The following is a 12,352-nucleotide window of genomic DNA, read 5'->3' as shown; positions in this document are numbered from 1 at the left end:
AAACGTCTGGTGGAAGGTTTTTGGTCATACTTCCTCTATGATTATATAATTAAAGCCATTTAAGTTTTCTGTTGAATTTTAAAGATCAAAGCATTTTTACATGGTTCACATATTTCCCCTTGTAAAAGGTAAAAATAATAAAGGTTTTGTAAATGATGCTGAATATTGGCTCACTTAGATGATGACAAAATGTTTCATTAATAAAATTTAAAATATAAAAGTAAAAGAAAAATAAAAATGTATCTTTCAAATTAATGCTTTGTTTAATTGTAATGAGCCAATTAAAATACAAATGGAAGACATTTTAAAACAGGAAACACTATACCTATGAACTTCAAAGGTTCAAAGTGGTCCTTGCTCTTTCACAAGCATTGTATCTTTTATTATTTTTTGTAACTCAGGATCATATTTGGCCCTGAGAATATCTATTAGTGTCAACAGAAAGGGGTTCTTAGCATTAAGCCTTCTCTTCTAAATGGTAAAAGATTATGTAGGCTTGATTTAGTACTTTGGACAGAGCTGAAGGCTTACTTTGCACATGGTTTCAGGATGAGAGTGAAAAAAGATCGAGCAAGGATAAGTCGCAGTTTTTACATAAACACGGAATACCTATAGATATATATATATTGGTTTATTGTTTATTAGCTATAACATTTTGCTGAGTATGCGAAAGCATTGGAACAAAGTGATTTTAAAGGGTTTTATTTTTCTCAAAATGTTTGAGAAATTAAAGGAGCTCCTAATTAAAAAAAAGCTTTATTTTATGCAAATTACTCATTTTTAACAGTTTGAAACTTTAAATCACTTTAATTAAATGAATATAATAATCCAGGGTAAAAATGTTAACTTATGAGTAAAATATTTCACTAAAGTAACCAAGTCTAATTATACAAGGGGAATCTAAACAAACATGATCATTTTATATAGATTCCATTGGAAATTGCCTGAACCACTTAAAGAAAAGCTGAACTATATAAGCATAAACAAATTAACATGATATACCCCAGCTTTATTTAGAACACTAACTGTTGCAGTTAGAGTATTGTTAAAATTGAACTAATAATACTAAAAGTACAGGTGTGACAGCTATGAGAAAAGAGAAAATTAGTTTTCAACTTTGCAAACAACTGTTAGTATTTAATTGGTTATGCATTATGATATCAAGAATGAATAAAGAATTATCATACAAATAAATCCCAATATAATGAAGCTGCATCTGTAATCATTTATTTGATTTTCATTAAAAACCATTTGGTCTAATTTAAAGATGCTTCAGTGAGCATACATTTATTGGGATTCAAAATGTAGAGAAGCAAATAAAATGGTAAAATTGCACTGTTTTAAAGGGATGAATGGAGAAGGCAATGGCACCCCACTCCAGTACTCTTGCCTGTAAAATCCCATGGATGGAGGAGCCTGGTAAGCTGCAGTCCATGGGGTCACTAAGAGTCAGACACGACTGAGCAACTTAGCAGCAGTAGCAGCAGCAAAGGGATGAATAAAAGATACAATTTGATAGTGGAAATGCCTTAGAACTTTATTTTTTGTATCATATAAATGACATTTAGAGTTGGAAGTGTTTTTGAAATCATTTATTCTTTTCTTGCAGAGTAAATGCCGCCAAGCCTAACAACTTAGCAGTGTCTCTAGATGTAAAGACAGTTTGCATAGTCCCCTTTGCATGAATTTTCCACTAACTACACTGTGTAGTTTTTCTTTCTGAAAAAATTAATTGAATGTAATTCATTGAAAATAATTCACTGAATATAATTAAAATATCATTCTACTTTCTGTTGAATTCTATGGTTGTAATATTCATCTTCCTTCTGATCAGGATTGTTTCTAATTAGAAAGAAAGGCAGTTTAAGAACTTTTCAAGTGCAAATCTATTCTTTTCCAGAATCCTAGAGATCTTATTTTCAGACTGCCTTCAGTAAATAAAAAAATAGATAGAATTAGAAAACATGATTTAGTCTAATGTAATGAAGTGATTTGAAAATGTCTAAAACTATTCATAATACTATATTCATAATTCATATTCAGAAGAACTGACTCATTAGAAAAGACCCTGATGCTGGGAAAGACTGAGGGCAGGAGGAGAAGGGGAAGACAGAGGATGAGATGGTTGGATGGCATCACTGACTCAATGGACATGAGTATGAATAAGCTCCAGGGGTTGGTGATGGACAGGGCAGCCCTGCGTGCTGCAGTCCATGGGGTTGCAAAGAGTTGGACATGCTGCAATTCATGGGGTAGCAAAGAGTCGGACGAGACTGAGCGACTGAACTGAATTGAGCTGAACTGAGCGACTGAAGTGAATGAAGTGATTCATAATGCAAAGTGAGTGTTGTCACATGCAAAGAGTATTAATAGAGTAAAATTTTATTGCACCTTTTCAGAACTTCTTTATATTTAGAATAAATTTAATTAAATGTTTTCTATATTTCCATTAAATTCTCAATTGGCTCTCAGTTCTTCCCAACAAGTTAAAAGATGAACAAGACTAGAATTAACTCAGAATTTTTAAATTACACCTCTAAATTAACCTGTTTTACAATAAAACCATTTACACCCGTGATTAATATTTCCAAAGGGAATTGTAGAGATAAAATATTCTCTAATGTTTTAAGGACACACACTCTAACAAAAGCAATAATAACAAATGGTAAACAGAAATTCTGTCTCTTTTTTTTTTTTTTCTTTTGAGATGCCAGAGAAGAGTTTGTGATATTCACGCCTGATAATGAGATCTCCACTCTTTTGAAGGTGAACAAATGAGCTTGAATGTGTTGCTGTTTCAATAAGAAGCAACAAATACTAAACAAAAACAAACTGGGATAGGAGTACAAGGGGGAACCAAGATTGAAATTCTGTTTATCTCTACTGCAACCTTACTAGAGTTGGATGGAGAAACTGGAAATCTTAGGTATACATTCAGCTCTCCCTTGCCTTTGCATGCCTCTCTTCTTCCTTATGCATGTCATTCTCAGTTTTCTAAGACCTGGCTTTCTTTGCAAGAGCCAGGAGATATCTGAATTACGGCTCAAAAAATTAATCACTGTAGTTCTCATTTTTTACAGAGACTAAGTGATGATTACTCCTGGAGAGAGATGTTTCTTGGTTAATTGAGTCAGATGCCTGCTCTGTTAATCATTTATGAAAAATGGGGTGAAGTTACATGGTAAATATCTAACTTCTTGGAGGCATATCTTTGTCTATATGGAGTAGATAATTTCTAGATAATGAGTGATGGCTCCTGGACTTAATTGAAAAGAATATGTGTCATGAGTATTTTTTTCCCACAGTTAGGAGCATAAAGTTCAATACAAAAACAATGTTAAAGAAATAATTTTGAATAGATAACTTTTTAGAATAATAAGTATCTTCCCAGGTGGTGCAAGTGGTAAAGAACCCAAATAATAACTAATTTCTCACCTACCATTCTTTATTTGTGGAGGAATGTTTTGTTAACCATACTAATTTATGGAGGGACAATATGTAATAGTAATTCCACTTGATGAACTTATTCCAGGCTTCCCTGGTGGCTCAGACGGTAAAGCATCTGCCTGCAATGTGGGAGACTCAGGACCGATCCCTGGGTCAGGAAGATCCTCTAGAGAAAGAAATGGAAACCCATTCCAGTACCCTTGCCTGGAAAATCCCATGGACAGAGGAGCCTGGTATGCTACAGTCCATGGGGTCACAAAGAGTCGGACACGACTGAGTGACTTCACTTTTCTCTATTCCATGTCAGACTAAAACTATATACGTCAGAGTACTACACATGTAATCAATTGAACAAACCATATAATTGTTTCATTGAATGTCTCATTCATTAAGCACTGTCCAAAGATCTGAATTTAGTTACATGAAAAATTTAACTGAAACTGGTGAGAGTCCACAAAAGTAAATGAAGGGTGCCATGGAAAAGTAGGGGCAGGGAGTTGACCTTTTTTGATATAGTAATCCCATTACCTAGTGCTACAGATGAGTTATCTGACATTTAGCACTATTATTTCCTCAGTGTTTTGGAAGGGTAGGACAGAGTCTGAATTAGAAGTCAAGTATTTCTGATTCAGAAGTTCTTGCTTTGTTATAAGGAGGAGATAATAAAATTTGGAAGTTGCTGTGATGCACACAAAATCAAACAAATGATTATTTCTGGCATAGACTAGACCTCAGTGTTTGCTGATTTTGAATCACATGATTTCTCCTGCTGTGCATTTCCTCTACAGAAACAGATGAAAAAATGCAGGAAGAGTGGGTTCAGCTTTCTTATGAACTAAATTACCAAGAACTGCCAAATCAATTTAGCTTTTGTTACTAGCAGAAACAGAAAAACCTCAAATTCACACTTTCCTTTGGATTTGCATTTCTGAGAAAAAATCAGTTTCTTGTAAAAGTGATGCTAGCAGAGATGAAATATTTTCAATTTTACTAATGCAGAGACATTTAAGGGAAGAAAGCCTTGATGATATATTTTAAAAATAAGATTCATTTCAGTGTCATTTCACAAATAAAATAAGAAATGTCTTTGTTTTTAAAAAAATCTCTTGATTTTGTGTGTCTTTTACAATAAGAAATTGGTGTACTAACATCTGCCATTTTCATTGCTGAGCATAATCTAAAATTCAAATTACTGTATGAAGTATGAAATAATTATTCTCTTATTCTCTATGAAATAATTTAGATGTTAATTAGATATTTCTTATATAATTTCAGAATTTCGCATTTCTTTCTGCTTATTTTGGGTGAAGTTCTGTTTTAAATTCTTAAGACTGTTTATCTGAATAAATCACTTTATAGCAAGTTGGTAGTAGCTACTTGGTGCGCTCACTCAATTGTGTCCGACTCTTTGTGACGCCATAGACTGTATTCCGCCAGGCTCCTGTGTCCATGGAATTTCCTGGCGAGAATACTGGGGTGGGGTGTTACAAAGAGATGGATACCATATAGAGACATTTATAAATAATCAAATATTAGAAACAGACAAAATAATCCAAACTTTTTCTTGAAAGGGTTTAGTCTAATCTTTATATACTATATTTCTTTTTTCCAAATAGCACTTTTCTGTCTTGTCTGAGGCTTTAAGTGAATTAGATAGTATGAAAAGTAGCCTTTGGAAGGTCAGCAATTTAATTTGTTGCTGTTTACTTTTACAGATTTGAACCACGTGCACTGTGAAACATATAAGCAAAAGTCGCTAAGCCAGTGGAGTAAACTCCCCTGAGGATGGGGAGAAGGTAGGTTCATTGGGTTTAGCTTCATTACACTTCACAGATAGTGAGTTTTTCTTTTGTTGTTGCTGCTATTTTTTACACAAATTGAAGATCTGTGGTAACTTTAGAGTTGTCAGATGATGGTAGCATTTTTTTTTAGCAATAAAGCTTTTTTTTCTTTTTTTAGTTAAGGCATGTACTTTTTTTTTAAATTCAATGCTTCTGTACATTCAATATACTACAGTACAGCATAAACATAACTTTTACATGCACTGGAAAACTAAACAAGTTTGTGTGACTTGTTTTGTTGTGCTATTCACTTTATTTCAGGGATCTGAAACCAAACATGAACTATTCTCTGAGGTGTGGCCAATTAAAATTGCTTGGGCTAAAAACTGGTGGCTCAGACAGTAATGGCACCCCACTCCAGTATTATTGCCTGGAAAATCCCATGGACAGAGGAGCCTGGTAGGCTACAGTCCATGGGGTCGCAAAGAATCGGACACGACTGAGTGACTTCATTTTCTTTCACTTGGGCTAAAAAACAAAAACAAAAAACATCCAACGGCAGCACTTACTAGCTCTGCAAATACAGGCAAATTAGTAGACCTCTCAGCAGCTAAGTTTCTTCACCTGGGATGCTGGGGTACTACTATTGCCACCAATGTCTTTGTTGTTTCTTAATGGTTGGTTCTATAGTGGGAACTCAATGTTATCAAAGCTGATAATACTTCATAATTTTTATTGCATAATTACATTCTCTGTATAGTTCTGTTTTCTATATTCATTGTTGCAGATTTCTTAACTTCTTTCAAAAGATTAGATACAGGTCCTATAATGAAATTCAAAAAAAGAAGGAAACATGTAGAGGTAGCTAGACATATGAATAAAATGTAAAGATCTCTATCATTAAATCAGTTTACCCATTGTACTTTCTATTCTTTTGAAAAAACTTTTCAGTTTCAGTTTTAAATCCTTTCAGTGAGATTTTGATTAACCATTGTGCCAAATTTATATTACATAAATAATAAGTTACACAAAAGTGATAATAACTGAAATTATAGCAAGTATTTATAGAGTCAAACAATCTGATATGTCTCTATGTTTGCCTACATTACACATTTTCATTAATTGAATGAACTATGAGCTACATCTTCATATTATAAAAGAGAAAACTGCAGTTTGATTAACTATTACAGAATAAGGGAAAATGTATTAAATTTGAAACTACTAAGATCCAAATACCTTTTCCTCTTTGTTTATTTATATAAACATATTTCACAAGTTAGATCTGCATAAGTTGACAAACTCCCTTTTTATGTGTTTTGGATAAAAATAATAGAAGCTCTGTTTTATCATTTTCTAAGTGCAATATCAAAATTCACACCTACTATGAAAAAGAAAGAGATAGATAACTATAGACAAAAACACAGAATCTTGAAACTAAGTTAATTATGATAAGTATTTAATATTTTTGATTAGAAACATTGCCTTTATGAAAGTCATTGTTCAATTCAATTATTTAAAAACAAAAGAGTTTTAATAAAATGGTCATATAAAAATTGTCTTAAATTACATTTTCTGGGAACCTGAATATTAGGAACATAAAACAGTGCATGATTTAGAATTCATCCTGCTATGATGTTTATTTCAGCTTATTCAAATAAGTACCAAATGTTTTTAAAAGTAGATTCTTTTTATGCTAAGTTTGCATTTTACATCAAACTTGTGAATAAATCTGAAACTATTTTCAATGCTTTATTTTCATATAAATTCAGAAGTATTTTCCACATGATTATGAAGATAGATTTTTAGATTAACTTGTAGCTACTGAATTCTATTTAAATATAAATGTGCTAATGCATTTTAGCTTTGCAGCAATAGAGTTTTAGAAATATAATTTCTGGATTTTTGCATTCTTAAAATTATGAATTGGTGTTTCCCTAATAGATGCTTCAATTTAGTGGGCTAGTATGATTTGGCAATAAGAATTATGTAAATATTCTTGAACTTTGATGCTGTCACTTTTCATTGATAGGTACATTAAAAGTGCTTGCTTTAGTGTCTTTCATACTATGTAATTTAGTTTTGTGCAAAACAGAATAAAATAACTTACCAGAAATAAAAACTATTTTTTACTTATATTCTGTTTCAGGGGGGGATGGGCTAAGCTGGTGTCAGACTGTCACTCCCACCAAGAATACCACACAAGCGGGTTAGAACAGAAAATTATTTGTATTTATATAATGGTTCAGTGATGAAGAAATAAAAATTCAGTGGAAGGGCAAGAACCTCAAAGAGGTGCACTTAATTCTGTAGCCACCCCTGACACCAAAGGATTTGCCAATTTTGCTTATTCTCTGTGGTTGAGAATCAAATTTGCAGTTGTATAGGGCTCTTGATGAAAGTGAAAGAGGAGAGTGAAAAAGTTGGCTTAAAGCTCAACATTCAGAAAACGAAGATCATGGCATCTGGTCCCATCACTTCGTGGCAAATAGATGGGGAAACAGTGGAAACAGTGTCAGACTTTATTTTTGGGGGCTCCAAAATCACTGCAGATGGTGACTGTAACCATGAAATTAAAAGATGCTTACTCCTTGGAAGAAAAGTTATGATCAACCTAGATAGCATATTCAAAAGCAGATACTACCTTGCCACCAAAGTCCGTCTAAGTCAAGGCTATGGTTTTTCCAGTGGTCATGTATGGATGTGAGAGTTGGACCGTGAAGAAAGCTGAGCGCCAAAGAATTGATGCTTTTGAACTGTGGTGTTGGAGAAGACTCTTGAGAGTCCCTTGGACTGCAAGGAGATCCAACCAGTCCATTCTGAAGGAGATCAGTCCTGGGATTTCTTTGGAGGGAATGATGCTGAAGCTGAAACTCCAGTATTTTGGTTAACTCATGAGAACAGTTGATTCATTGGAAAAGACTCTGATGCTGGGATTGGGGGCAGGAGGAGAAGGGGACGACAGAGGATGAGATGGCTGGATGGCATCACTGACTCTATGGGCGTGAGTCTGAGTGAACTCCGGGAGATGGTGATGGACAGGGAGGCCTGGAGTGCTGCGATTCACGGGGTCGCAAAGAGTAGGACACAACTGAGCGACTGAACTGAACTGAACTGAGGGCTGTTGAAGGGGACACAGAAAAAGAGCAATGCTTTTTGAAGACCTTGGCACATACCTGGCATGTGATTAAAGATTACGTCTCATGAGGCTATTCTGAGGGCAATGATTTCTGGAATGTGCTGTGTACAAAGATTCTCAATTATTATGACACAACCAAATGACATGAGGATGTGGACATATGAAAGAAGAGTATTCATTACAATCTCAGAAGCAGAAACTCATGGGGCAGGGATGGGGGGAAAGCTTCTCTCTATATTAAGTGGGAGAGTGAAAGGTTTGGAGAAGAATGAAGACTCAGACAGAATGGCATTGCACTGGAGTGTTTATGGATCCTCTGTCCAGCAAAGAAGAAAAGGAAAAACAACTCAGCCTGATCTTATAAGAGTTTTATTAAGATATAATTTACATATATACAATTCATTCAATTACATTGTACAGTTCAACAGTTTCAGTATTTCACATAATTGTGTAACCTATACCACAAATTGCACTCATCTCACACGCTAGCAAAGTAATGCTCAAAATTCTCCAAACCAGGCTTCAACAGTATGTGAACCATGAACTTCCAGATGTTCAAGCTGGATTTAGAAAAGGCAGAGGGACCAGAGATCAAATTGCCAACATCCGTTGGATCATCAAAAAACCAAGAGAGTTCCAGAAAAACATCAACTGCTTTATTGACTACGCCAAAGCCTTTGACTGTGTAGATAACAACAAACTGTGGAAAATTCTGAAGGAGATGGAAATACCAGACCACCTGACCTCCTGAGAAACCTGTATGCAGGTCAAGAAACAACAGTTAGAATTGGACATGGAACAACAGACTGATTCCTAATCTGGAAAGGAGTATGTCAAGGCTGTATAATGTCACCCTGCTTATTTAACTTATATGCAGACTACATCATGAGAAACACTGGGCTGTGAAGCACAAGCTGGAATTGAGATTGCTGGGAGAAATATCAATAAACTCATATATGCAGATGATTACCACACTTAAGGCAGGAAGTGAAGAAGAACTAAAGAGCCTCTTGATGAAAGTGAAAGAAGAGTGAAAAAGCTGACTTAAAGCTCAACATTCAGAAAACAAAAATCATGGCATCTGGTCTCATCATTTCATGGCAACTGGATGGGGAAACAATGGAAACATTGACAAACTTTATCTTTTGGGGCTCCAAAATCACTGCAGATGGTGACTGTAGCCATGAAATTAAAAGATGCTTGCTCCTTAGAAGGAAGTTATGACCAACCTAGACAGCATAATAAAAAGGAGAGACATTACTTTGCCAACAAAGGTCCATCTAGTCAAGGCTATGGTTTTTCCAGTAGTCATGTATGGATGTGAGAGTTGGACTATAAGGAAAGCTGAGCACCGAAGAATTGATGCTTTTGAACTGTGGTGTTGGAGAAGACTCTTAAGAGACCCTTGGACTACAAGGAGATCCAGCCAGTCCATCCTAAAGGAAATCAGTCCTGAATAGTCATTGGAAGGACTGATGCTAAAGCTGAAGCTTCAATACTTTGGTCACCTGATAGGAAGAACTGACTCACTGGAAAAGACCCTGATGCTGGGAAAGGGAAGAGAAGGGGATGACAGAGGATGAGATGGTTGGATGGCATCACTGACTCAACGGACATGAGTTTGAGTAAACACTGAGAGGTGGTGATGAACAGGGAGGCCTGGCGTGCTGCAGTCCATGGGGTTGCAAAGGGTTGGACATGACTGAGTAACTGAACTGAACTGACATCACAAATAATTCTGACATTATTTAGTCACAACCAGTGTCTTAAGTGGAGAAGGAAATGGCAATCCACTCCAGTATTCTTGCCTGCAAAATCCCATGGATAGAGAAGCCTGTGGGATACAGTCCATGGGGTCACAAAGAGTTGGACATGACTGAGCATTTACAAAATGTCTCAAGATATAATTAAATAACATATATACAAATCACTCAATAAATTATGCTTCTCCTTAAATAGTGCTTGTTTACTGTTGTTCAATAATAGCCACATATTATTATTCAAGTAAATTGTAAGTGACAGAAATTGTGTGAACTGTCCCAACAGTGATCTGAACCTATGACTGTCACAGTCATTAAATTTGGAACAGGGTTGTTAACCTGCCTCAAATACCATTCAGTAAAACATCAAATCTAAGGAACTAGCTAAATTGACAGCATATCCATGGACAAAGTGGCTGAATACTAAGAATTATTCCACCACCAGAGGTGAAAGATGAGACAGCCACTCAGGTTCTCATATATCTTCCTAACAATCCAAGAGCCTCTTCTGACCTGTCCCTTAACATGCTAGAGATAAAAGCTTTCCCAGTGCTTTTTCTCAACAAAGCTCTCTGGTCTTTCAATTTCAAATGTGAGAAGAGACAAATGCAGCTGCCCACATTCAATGTCTATGGCTTAAAATGTTTGACACCTTCTTTAGAGCACTGGCTACTGAAAAATCTCAGTGGAATGCAGGACACAAGATTACATAAATTTCAGTGCAGTTAGGATTCTGTGTGATTGCATGCTTGTACAATGTTTTTTCAGGGACACGTGTCTTCTTCTTATGGTTTCTAAGAATTTGTTGTTCTAACAGAGAAAACAAGCAAATATGTGAAGGAATATCATTTAGTGATTGCCAGGTCTAAGTTCATTTTTCAGTGTGACTTTCCAAAATGGCCCAAAAAACCACAGGAAGAATAGTTAAAAATGAGTTTAAGGAAAATTTCTGGAATTGTGGTGTAAGGAGCTCCATAAATGATTTTTGCAGTAAAACTACAATAATGGGTGAACATTATAAAAGAACAGCCAGTTAATATCAGGGAAATTATCCTAATGACAGAAGAGAGATGCATACTATAGACACAGATCACAAATGGGATACATTGAAGAGATACATGGGTTTCTTAGTGATCCCAGAAGAGGAAATATTTTACTTTGAGTGTGTACCATATTTCTGTCAGTGAGCTAAGTATTTTATGTATTATATATTTACATATTTTTGGTTGCACGGGGTCTTTGTTGCTGTGTGTGGGCTTTCTCTAGTTGTGATTTGTGGGGGCTACTCTCTAGCTGCGGTGCATGGGCTTCAGATTTCTGTGGCTTCTCTCACTGAGGAGCATGGACTCTAGCATCTCAGGCTTCAGCAGCTGTGGCATGCAGGCTCAGTAGCTGTGGTGCCCGGGTATAGTTGCCCAGCGGTATGCGGGATCTTCCTGGACCACCAATAGAACCCATGTTTCCTGCATTGGCAGGCAGATTCTTATCCAGGAAAGTTCTAGCTATTTTTAAGACATGGTGTTTAATTGATATCTCACAAAAGCTCCAAGAAGTTACTACAAGTTAGTTCATTTCATAAATTTCACTTGAAGAGAAAGATCAATTCATTCACTGCTAGCTGTATTTATTGATTATTCTCTACATGCCAGATCCAACCAGTCCATCCTAAAGGAAATCAGTTGTAAATATTCATTGGAAGGACTGATGTTGAACTGAAACTCCAATACTTTGGCCACATGATGCGAAGAACTGACTCATGTGAAAAGACCCTGATGCTGGGAAAGATTGAAGCTGGGAGGAGAAGGGGACGACAAAGGATGAGATGGTTGGATGGCATCACTGATTCAATGAACATGAGTTTGAGCAAGCTCTGGGAGTTGGTGATGGACAGGGAGGCCTGACGTGCTGCAGTCCATGGGGTCACAAAAAGTTGGACACGACTGAGCGACTGAACTGAACTGAAGTGAACTGACTGAAATTCAAACCCCCATGTTCTGACTTAGGAACCTATATTCTCAACGTCTCTGCCGTGCTGTCAACATGTAAAAAAGAAACAGAACAAGCAATTTTGGCACTGTGAGAAGTATACAGAAAAAGTATTTATCAAGAAGAGACACTAAGGTTGAGGCAGGTTGAGCTATGAAGAGGTTGTATTAAGTTGCTTTAGTCATGTCCAACTCATTGCCAACCTATGGACCTTAGCCTGCCAGACTCCTCTGTCCACGGGA

The sequence above is a fragment of the Capra hircus genome, chromosome 29, assembly GCF_001704415.2.
Source record: "Capra hircus breed San Clemente chromosome 29, ASM170441v1, whole genome shotgun sequence".
NCBI lineage: Eukaryota > Metazoa > Chordata > Mammalia > Artiodactyla > Bovidae > Capra > Capra hircus.
This window is presented reverse-complemented; position numbering follows the sequence as displayed.